Here is an 11,538-nt window from a genome sequence, read left to right as displayed (position 1 = left end):
TGGGTGCACTGCATTATTGCATCCTCGAAGACTGAATGTATATGGGGGAAAAGTTTTGATAAATGAACGCGAAAAAAAGAATTAGTTGGGATGATATGGGGTAGTGGTGGTGGGTGAGATTGTGCCATAAAGTATAGGCTACACTGTGAATATTGGTGCTGTATGATTAATGGCTTCAGTGTAGTGAAGGAATATTGGATTATTGGTGCTGTATGATTACTGGGTTTAGTGTAGTGAAGGAATATTAAAAAATTAATTCCACCAACAAGGACAAGATTTAGAAAATCTTCTGTTGCTTATTATACATGACGGATTAATATTCAGGTAATACTGAAACTTATTTCACAATATATACTATGTCTTTATACCTAGTTCTCAATAATTTTAACGAATGTTACTCAAAATGGAAAATAAAGCAACTGTCATCTCCATCAGTATCACTTCGTTCAGTTGTGATTTAGTCTAATACAGAGCTGCAGAGTAATCAAGGGTAAGTGATTGACCAAAGCTTTGTGGAAACATTAAGATAAGCCTTGCGTTACCTGTACGGAAACTGAACACTTGATCGTAAAGCAACGTTCTTTTCAAGGGTTCTGCACTAATCCTCAAAGCACCGCAGCATATATATTTTTTCTAGTCCAGTTATTCCATTACGGAAAAATTCTACAGAACTGAATCACGACACCAGAAGGCCTCCAGGAATATATATATATATATATATATATATATATATATATATATATATATATATATATATATATATATATATATATATATCAGTATCGGAATTAACAAATACAGTATCATCAAGTTCTAATGGAGGATGATAACAGTATACAATGGAATCAGGGCAAAAAAGGAAAGAGGATGGGCAGGAAGAGCTTTAATTATGCTTGCCTCAGTTCTCTTACCTAACCCCGTGTCCTTGACCGTTACTAATTGTTCTCAGAATGGATTTTCTTCATCTTTGTTATAACATGAACCCTTCCATAACATGAGTCTATATCGGATATAAACAGTTAATTTGGTCTAACCATACGACCTTAATCTTTGACATGGTCGAAAGAACAGTTACAGATCAACCTCCTGGGTGATCATCAGCTCATCCAGAAGTCTGGTCCAGACCAGTTCAGATCTGTTTGTTATTTCCTTCACACACAAACACGTGGCTCAGAATTTCACCTTGCCTTGTTTCCTTGGCCTTTGACTGTTCGTTTTCAAAATTGATTTTGCCTAATCTTTAATCCTTCTAACAAGTTTAATTAAGATCAGATTAAAACTGTTTGAGTTGACCTTGCCCTTTGATCTTGACTTTTGTGCTTTCCCTTTAACCTTGATCTTTGACTGAGTGTTGTAACAACAGAATCTTTTAGTCTTGCTTATTCTCAACACTTTCGCAAAGCTTAGTTTAAAATGGATAAAAGTTCAAAATTGTCCTTACCCTGTGACCATTACCTCTGACCTAATTTTCTCGGAAACGGATTTATTCCTGGCCTGACCATCAACCCGTTCACGAAGTTTGTTACAATAAAAACTGCTTAAATTTGAAACACACATGGGTCGTAGTTTTACCTTATTCTGTGACCTTGACCCTGAGCTGATTGCTTTCAAAATCGAACTATTACAATTTTTATCTTACCTCCCTCAAATATAGTCAGTACTGGATTTTTAACAATCTTTTGCTCCGTCACCTTTTGACCTAGCCTAGTGCTCATTACCATAGACTTATTCCGAAAAAATAGGTTTCATCACTGACTATCCCAAAATATGGTTACAAATGGATTTTTTTATTTGACACACACACACACACACACACACACACACACACAGAAAGACATATAAAAGCCGACCAAAACAACATTTCATCCCACTCTGCCAAAATGGTCGTAACATGAACTGCACATTGAAACGCAGTGATTATTTATAGATGTAATGTATTACTTCAATCTGCTGTTTTTAGCCTTCACAAACAACAGTTTTATGGTACTTCACATTCCTAATCACTACACAACGAAGATTCCCTACTATGCTGAATGAAATCGTCTTTCTTAATGTTTTAGAAAAAATATACGTCATCTTACTTTGCAGCCGACTCTGCATTAGAAGCCTTGTTGTCAAGTGGTCTAGTGTGAAAAAAAAAAAAAAAAGTGTTTTGCTCTATGAATAAAGTTTTCTTGTTGTTTGTGGCACTATGGCATGTCCTGATCCTGAATTAGGAGGGTGCTACTTTGGCACAGCTAGGGAAAATATTTCACAGCTCAAATGCATATAGGGGCCTCCAGATAGAAATTCATTCATAACTTTTTTATTACTGGTCACAGAAAGTATATCTTTGTGACTATATTTATGCTATGAATCGGGGGTCAGGAAATGCACAGATCTTTCAGTGTATATCATGTGTTGAGGGCATTGTTCTATGTTTAACAATCAATATTCATTTTTGAAATGGATTTACCATCACATTATCCGGTGGTATAAATGCATTATTCATTTTGGCATCATGTGTATCATAAACTGCTGCATGTATATGGTCTCTATTCAGTTTTCATGCGTTAAATTATGTAGTTGCCAGCATGATATCCTAGCTTCAGATGTAGTAATGGTTTTCTTCAGAATCAATTATTTTTTCAGACAATATCATGATTTCTCCTATGGTCATGGTTCCAAACATATAGCTGCCTCATAGTTTCAACACTTTTCCTGTAATACAGATTGGTGCATGATTTTGCATGCATGGTGAGGGTTCTCTGCTTATGAATATAATTTTCTCTAAACGGGCAAGCATATTTCTTGCTGTGTATGATTCTACCGTATTGGTTTCGGATCTAAAATTTAATACTGACTGTTGCATACTGTGATGACCCACTTACATTGATCTATTTCTTTTACTGATATAACAGGATAACTACACCTAAAGAAGATGAAAACTGTTGTTATTTTAGATGTAATAATCACTCCAACCAAACTCAGTATCCAGATGGACTCCGAGCCATCATGCCTGCAATCAGTTACTCAAAGTCCTAGCACTGATGAAAGTTGGCCATCAGGAAAACGGAACGCTAGTTCACAAGGAAGAAAGCTAGACAGGGATGAATAAGTTGTTGTTTGGTCGGAGATGCCACAATGAACACGCTCTCCATTCTCAGTCTTTCACTTATACCTCCAGTTATGCATCTGGTCTCGTGAACATCGTCAATTTCTTGGTTTGTCACAGCAATGTTAAATGTTCAAAAAGCTCTTACAACAACCGACAGAGTTTGAGTCTGGGTTGCCTGCCAGTTTCCATGTAAACTTGAAAAATTATAGTAACAAGGACAGTGAGCGCTAACCCGAAACAGGGCGATGGTACACCTGTCCATGGCACTGAACTCATCTATGCCAGTTACTGGCTTACAGCACGGATGCGACATTCAGATCAAGGTAGTACTTACTTCCGGTTTATTTGGAGCTCATCCACCACTGTATAATTACAATGGCGACATGAGAATTCAGTCAAACTCACTTCTGAAGAACAAGCTCCAGGATAAGGTATCAGATCGTATCACTACAACCCTTGATGTAATCACCATCAGTGAATGTGATATACTGTGAAGTGTTCATTACCCAGTAAATGGTACGGTTGAGGGTTTACATCAAAAGCTTCATGAAGTGTTACCTACCACCTGTGCTGTACATCTGATCTTCGATAGATACCCAGAGTCAAGCATCAGGAACACCACAAGAGCGAATCGAGCTGGTAAAGATGTCAGTCGAGAGCAAGCTGTCTTTACATATCCTATTTCCAGCCTAGAAGTTTTGAATGTTACATATAACAAGACCCAGCTCAACAATTTACATAGCCCTTAACTGGTACAACACTTGCAGGATAACACTTATGAGCTATTCTTCACAACCGACTATCCAGTTCCCATTTTTAACAAGGATGGAAAACTAACACCAAGGGAAGAACTGCGAATAACATATGAAGATGCTGATGTGATCGTCGTGAATCATTTAGCTGCGTTAGGAATACATGGCACTTTCGACATTCTTGTACTATGTGGTGACAAAGATGTGCTATTGCCTCTTATGTACTTTTACACAAACCAGACGCTTACTTGTGCCGTGATAACAGTGTTGTCGCAGGCAGAAGTGTTACCAGCATTAAACTTACAGCCCACAAACACAAGAGCATCAAAGATTTCTTTCTAGTGATGCATGCACTTGCTAGACATGGCATTACCTTATACCTGTGTGTGACGGGCAAGATAACATCCCTGAAAGTATTCCAAAGTGGGAGTTATGGAGGGAGGCAGTGTGGAGGAGGTGATACCTGAGGCAACACGATTTATAGTGGCCTGTTATGGGTCGAAGGTTGAAGGCAGTATGTCTGACGTACGGTATCATCTTTGGGTCTAGTAAAGTGGCATATCTAAAGGTATCATATGCCCCGAAGCTGAAGTCACTACCTCCTACTGCAGATGCCTTCACAGAACACGTGTATCGCGCACGTGATCCGACTGTGATAAGGAAATCTACACTATTAAGTGAACCACCAGATGCTAACCTACTACCATATGGATGGACTAGTAAAAACTAAAACAAGCTTTTCCCAGCAACATTACCCCATTCCCACTGGCATAATGATAATGAACACATGTTTTCATTCGGAAAGCGCAGTTGTGTAGTTGCTCAATTGTCCTGTTCCATTTTTCGCAGTTGTTATATAGGAGCGGAATGCAATAATTACCTCACCAGATCTAATTTGCCACGGATACACGGGGAGGACATTTCAATAGAAGATAATTAGGGGACTAATTTTTAGAAATGAGAGTTGCTAAATCACTAGTGAAATTTTAAATGGTTTGTTTCTCACCTAAATCTGTATGTGTTCGCTGTTAAGTTGTATGTTGCCTTGAGACGGTAAAATGATCGCACGTCAAGTGATACCTGGACTCTTATATGGCACATGGCATCAAAATTGTGACAGGCAAAGGATATCCCATTCACTCTTGTGTTCAGGCATTAGTGGGGTGTTTTTATAAAGTTTAGCACGGCAATTAGCAAGAGCAATGAACACGGTGATATCAAATATAAAATCAAACATTGCTCTCAGCAACAGCAGGAATAAAAACTGCAACAGCACAGTCCTTCTACAAGTCAGTCCATTCCACTAACACACCCCACTCCAGTAGTGATGAGAGGGACAGGGGAGTTTAGTTTGCTAGTACAGATCCATTTTCAAAGTTAGTCACTGTGGCCTAGTGGCTAAGAGCACGTGCTATCAGTGAAAGTATCAAGCATTCAGTCCCACCCTAAGGTCATTGGTTCATGCCAGGAAGGGCATCGGGTCACAAGGGGCAACACGCTCCAGTAAATGCCCATAACAAGGGCGGCGCTGTAGCCAGCCCCTCAAAGACTGGAGTCATGACGTAAAGGTGCATCAGTTTTCTGTACAGTCTTAATAACTATAATCACCTGGATGCGACAAGACTGTAACAGCTGGCGTTATCGTACTGGGCAGATAGGTTGCAGTAGCAGCAATATTTCACTGATAGGTGGGCGGGGTGTGAAGGGTCAGATCGTAAGTCAGGGTACGACTGCAACATACGATCAGGGAAAGTGATCATGACTCAGCCTGGAGAAATCCGGTTTCTGCCTCCTTCAGTAGGCTAATTGTTCTCTCTCTCTCTCTCTCGCTCTCTCTCCCCTCAGATAAGCAGCGGGAAAATGAGAGTGTTAATAGCAGCAGGATTAAAGCCTCCTAGTGGCGGAGTCGGGCAACTGTTAGTATCACCTACGGGTCTTACTAACAGGCAAATTTAATCAACCTTACGATCTGGGCTCGTCTCAATTTTTATGTACTGTTGCATTCCACTGCCACAGCAGTGCAAGTTATTATGAGTCACCTTGGTGAAATAGGTGAAGGGGTGAGCCCAAGCGGCAGAGCGATCACTGGGGGGTTTGCCTGCCCAGTCTGTGAGCGTATATTCACTACGAAGCGGGGTCCGGGGGTGCATCATCGTGGTGTGCACCTGGACCACTTCTTCGCTGACAGGGAGCCAGTTAAGACCAAGGCCAGATGGACAGACGTAGAGGCCAGGCTCCTTGCCTCCAGAGAAGCTTCTGTCCTGAAAGAGAATCCAGGAGCAGCACGTACCATCAATCAGCTGCTGTTGGATTCCTTTCCTAACCGGTCCCTCGAGGCCATCAAATCTCGCAGGAGGTCCGCCGCTCACTGGGCTCTTGTGGAGGAGATGGTCTCTGCCAGCTCCCAGCAACACCAGGGAGGCCCACCCGGCACGGAGGGTGAGTTGGGGGATGTAGGAGTGATAGTAGGTGAAGAAGGAGTACGGAGTTTAATGCCTCAGATGAGAGGTACCAACGGAGGTGACGGTCAAGGAGCCAGAGGAGGAGTTCAGGAGAGTAACTGGAGAGGGGAGATCATGGCGGCGATCTCCTCTCTTTGTGACACTCTATCCATCCAGGAGGGGGATGATCCCAACAGCCTGATCCATCAGCTGATGGAGGAATTGCCCGCAAGGGCAGTTCCGGTGACAGCAACAGACCCGAGAAGGCAAAGAACTGGGCAGGCAGCCCCCGGGGTCCGGTGTTCGAGGAGCAACTCTTCGCCCGGGCTCAAGGGAGGTGGACCAAGGATAGGGGTCGGCTGATTCAGGACATCTTGGATGGGGTTATCGACGTTGACGATAACGTCCCCAAGGAGGAGAAAATCACCTTCTGAACAGATTTGTATCAGACTCCATCACATCCATGGAGTGGTCCAGTGCCCACACCGGTCCGTCCTCCGAGATGGGAACTGTGGGACCCAATCTCCATCGAGGAAGTGGAGAGGGCCCTGAAAAAGGCGAGGGTCAGTACTCCCAGACCAGACAGGACGACCTTAGCCGACCTTCGGGGCCTAGGGCCGGTGAAGGTGACTCTCCTTTGCAACTTGTTGCTTATCGGGGACACACCTGAACGATTATTAAGATCACGGGTCACCCTTATTCCGAAGACACCGAGACCGGATAGGCCGTCTGGGTTCCGGCCTATCTCGGTCTCATCATACGTGGTCAGGATTTTGCATTCAATCTTGGCCGCACGGATCCAGGGTGTGGACTTATTCTCCTGGGAACAGCGCGCTTTCCAACCTAGCGACGGCTGCTGTGAGAATATAAACATGATGAATGCAATCCTTTACCAGGGTTACAGGAGGCAGCACGATGTGTACGTAGCAATGTTGGATGTCCGTAAGGCGTTTGACTCGCTATCCCATCACGCTCTGGGCGCCATCTTGAGCAGGGTGGGCGTGCCGCCTCCTTTAATTCGGTATATCTCCCAAGGCTATGACAATACCCGGTTGGACCTCTTGGGGACGTCCATCTGTCCCCGTAGAGGGGTCCGACAAGGGGATCCTCTCTCCCCGTTGGTATTCAATGCCGCTATCGATTTTGTGTTAGGAGGCTTGGATAGACAATTAGGCATCAGGCTAGGTCATCAGTGGATTGCAGGCTTTGCGTTCGCTGATGATTTGGTGCTGACTTCCATCGCCAAGCCAGGTCTCCAAGCCCTGGTTGACACAGCGATTCATCGTCTGGGCCAATTGGGGCTTACCATAAATCCTGACAAATGCAAATCTATAGCTGTGGTGCAGGACCGGAAAACCAAATGGTACATCTGGTCTGGCAACCCGTTCCTCACCGCAGATGGACGGCTGGTGCCCTCGCTTACTGCCTCCGACACCATCAAGTACCTAGGCGTGGACATGGGTTGGAGGCCTTCTCTCAAAGTCCATCGAGAGATGCTGGGGGAATTGCTCGGGCGCATAAAAGCAGCACCCTTGCGCCCCCAGCAGAAGCTATGGGCTATCAGCAAGGTAGTGTACCCTCGGTGCCTCCACAGGCTTGTCCTGGGGAGCGTAAACCTTGGTACACTTAATGACTTGGACAGGTGCATGAGGGCAGCCGTGAAGGAAGTTTTACATCTGCCCAAAGACACCCCCCAGGCCTTTTTCCACGCCGGGCTTAAGGGGGGTGGACTTGGTGTCCCCTCATTTTATACCCGAGTGCCGCTGCTTCGGGCGGCTCGCCTGCACCGACTTAAGGAGTCAACTTGCCCCATTGTTAAGACACTCAGTGAGCACCAGTACATCATGGACTGCATGGAGCAGATCCGATGGCCCGTCATACAGGGGGTCAGGATTCAGGATCGCCGCTCTGAGGTGAACCAATGGGTCCTGGACCTCTGTCAGCAGTATGACGGTGAAGGCCTTCATGGAGCTGCCCAGCAGGCTCACTGGTCCTCGCGCCGGTGGATCTATGAAGGATCTTAACGTCTCAGCGGATCCCGATATGTGGATGCCGTTAAGCTGCACGGGAGTTTAGTGAGTACCCCTGTCAGAAATTCAAGAGGTCGTGGCATACAGCGACAAAACCTACGCTGTAAGGGAGGGTGTGGGACCCCTCCCTCCTTGAACCACGTCCTCCAGGGGTGCTCCTTGACGCATGAGATCCGCGTCGCCTGGCACGATAGGATCGTTGATTTCCTAGAGAGGCAGTTGTGTCGATCAAATCCCAACTATCGTGTCGGGAAAGAACACATGCTACGTGCTGGAGCAGTAATGAGACGGCCAGACCTTCTGGTCGACACGGGGACCTCAGTGGTCGTATTAGACGTGCAGGTCGTCTCCGATGCACGTTACACTTCCTTAGACTCAGCTAATGCACGTAAGGTCGAGTATTATAACACGCGTGAACTAAAGGAAGCTGCGTGTCGGTGGGCGGCCAGGCCCGCGGCCACTGTAGAGGCGGTGACTCTCAACTGGCAAGGGATGTTGTCGTGTAAAAGCGCAACAGCCCTTCAAAGGTTGGGATTCACTCCTTTGTCCTTGGCGAGCCTGACGGTACTATCTCTGAAGGGATCGCAGAACATCTTGCGATTTCAGAGCAGAAGGGGCTTATGGAGGCGGGTGAGGCCCCCCGAGTGACCGCTCAGTTCGGCATTGTGGCGCCGGGGAAGCCTGCCGGTTACACGGGTGGCATCCTCGCCTTACCAACTGTGGAACACCAAGCGGTTCCACGGACTTAAGAACGGTCCACAGGTGGTAGGGCAAATGTACATGAATTTAACGTAGCAATGATATGGACCTGGAGTACATTGCGGAGGGTAGGACCACCCCTCCTTTTTTTTTTTTTACAGGCGCTAACAGAATCACAATGATGAGACGGGGCAGGGAATAGTTTGTTATATGGTCCATTCAACTGCCTCCGATTTCTGAGTGATTACTTATCTAATAGCAGGATGTAAGTGGTGCCAACAGTATCGATTTGAAAAAATAAACAAGTAAATATATATATATATATATATATATATATATATATATATATATATATATATATATATATATATATATATATATATTACAAGAAAATACTGGGGCGTTAAATGCAAATATATTGCTAAAAAAAGAACTACATTGAAACTACATGTGGCAGCGACAATTCGACTTACTCACCTTCACATCCTAAGCTAAGCATGTTCACGGCTGAATAATGGAAAATTAAAATAATTACTCGTTCCCTTTCATAAGGATCTCGACTGAAGCAGCACATGTAAAACGCAACACTGTTATGCAGTCATTATTATTAGTTTCATCTGTCTATTTAAATAATGCACTTCGAATAAAATTTAAATTCATCAATTTTAACAATATTTCTATGGCAGCTTTATGTCCTGCGGTGGAGTCCTAATCACTCATTTTCTACTGGCTTATGGTAGATAGATTAATGGCGGTTTCCGAGGTGAGTAGCTTTTCTTTTTATATGTCTAGCTCTAGCCACACATTTGACAGTCCTTTTCTTGAGATGCAGCAGTTCATCTCCATGCCATACCCTTTCACATACCGCCAGTATAGCGCAAATCCTCACCGCTCATGTATGTTACGGCTGTATCATTATGAACTGATGTGAAAATATTAGCAAGGGTGTTCCCATGGCAGGTCAGTGTATCTTATGAAAGATCAGTTGTCTGTGTTTACAACATTCATAATAATCAAACTGTTTAATGAGGTAACCTAGGATCGAACATTTCAGAGAGCAAAACTCTTTTTCATACTCGTACAACTGACCACCACCTCTCTTTACGTAACACGAGGAACACAGGACATGGTATCTCAACAGTATCCTTGGTAATCCTCGACAGATTCAATGAGAGTAAAAAAGAATCATTGTATAACATTTATACTATTTTAATTATCCCAAACATTTCCCGCCTTGGTGTAGTAAGCTTTAACGCATGTCATCAACCAAGGAGTCAAACTTTTCATACCACTCCATGGCCAAATGCTGACGGCAAGGACATCCGGCCGCAAAGTGTTGCTGCTTCAGCAAAATCCTCTGCATAGGGACTGCCTTAAGAAGAAAGTGCAAGGTCATAACACTGCACCATCATCATCATCATCAACAACGTAAACATTATCTACGTACTGCCTATCACCATGCCCAATGAGGAAGAGCTTCGAAGAAGTCTTCAAGATATTTCTTTCCCTCCTCGGTAACATTTCTACTTATTACGCGCCAACTTCCCCCTTCCCTCACGTCCACCCTGTTCGCAGTCCATCACCTTCATTCTATTAATCTGATGGAAATATCTTTACACGTTTGTGTGTGTGTGTGTGTGTGTGTGTGTGTGTGTGTGTGTGTGTGTGTGTGTGTGTGTGTCCTAGCAAGTATTCAATATGGACGGTGGGTGTTAGCGCCGAAGTGGTGACATGTAGAGGTGTATGGTATGTAGGAGGACTACTGGGCCTTGGGAGGAGGCTGTGAAGCCTATGCCCAGAGTCGAGCACACACACACACACAAAAAAAAAAAAGTTTATCAGCTGACATTGGAATGCTTTGATAAAGGGGTCATTCTGTGTTAAAATTAAAGATATTGAATAAGAAAGCTAATGAACACTATTGTTAGAAGCACTAGTGAAATTCCTGAACAGAAAAGAAGATTAATGGATAAAGGTGAGAGGATCAAGATGCGTTTAACCGGGGGAAAAGAGATGAAGTGTCTGAGTTTTGAAAAGCAAACCTGTTATAGGTTTATTTCTTTTGGGCTTCCGGTTCAAGCTTTAAACCTATATCCAAAGGAGAGGTATACATTATGTTGGGCCTCTTTTAGGCATGATCTCGTACGCAGACACGCAACAGTACAGTCACATATATATCCCTAACGAAAAGATAAACACACACACACACACACACACACACACACATCCTCATCATGCCAGTAGTGCACTAAGTCCCATCAAAGCAATCGCACTATGCATGTCACTGCATTTACTATTGTCACCTTGTGCCTTACGTCGCTTCTATTTGGTTTCGACAAGTCCTGTAATTTTTTCCATTGGCTTTGCAACAACTACAGATATTTTATGAATGGAGGACACATGTAATCTAATGTAGGTTTTTTCTTATTTATGTTGTTTTTCCCTCCTCTTCCCATCTTCATTTAAGAAAAAGCGGTCTGTGACATGAAATTCCACCACATTACTATTATTGTGTTATA

The sequence above is a fragment of the Coenobita brevimanus genome, chromosome 30, assembly GCF_032717465.1.
Source record: "Coenobita brevimanus isolate Jiangsu-jjx chromosome 30, ASM3271746v2, whole genome shotgun sequence".
Classification (NCBI taxonomy): domain Eukaryota; kingdom Metazoa; phylum Arthropoda; class Malacostraca; order Decapoda; family Coenobitidae; genus Coenobita; species Coenobita brevimanus.
This window is presented reverse-complemented; position numbering follows the sequence as displayed.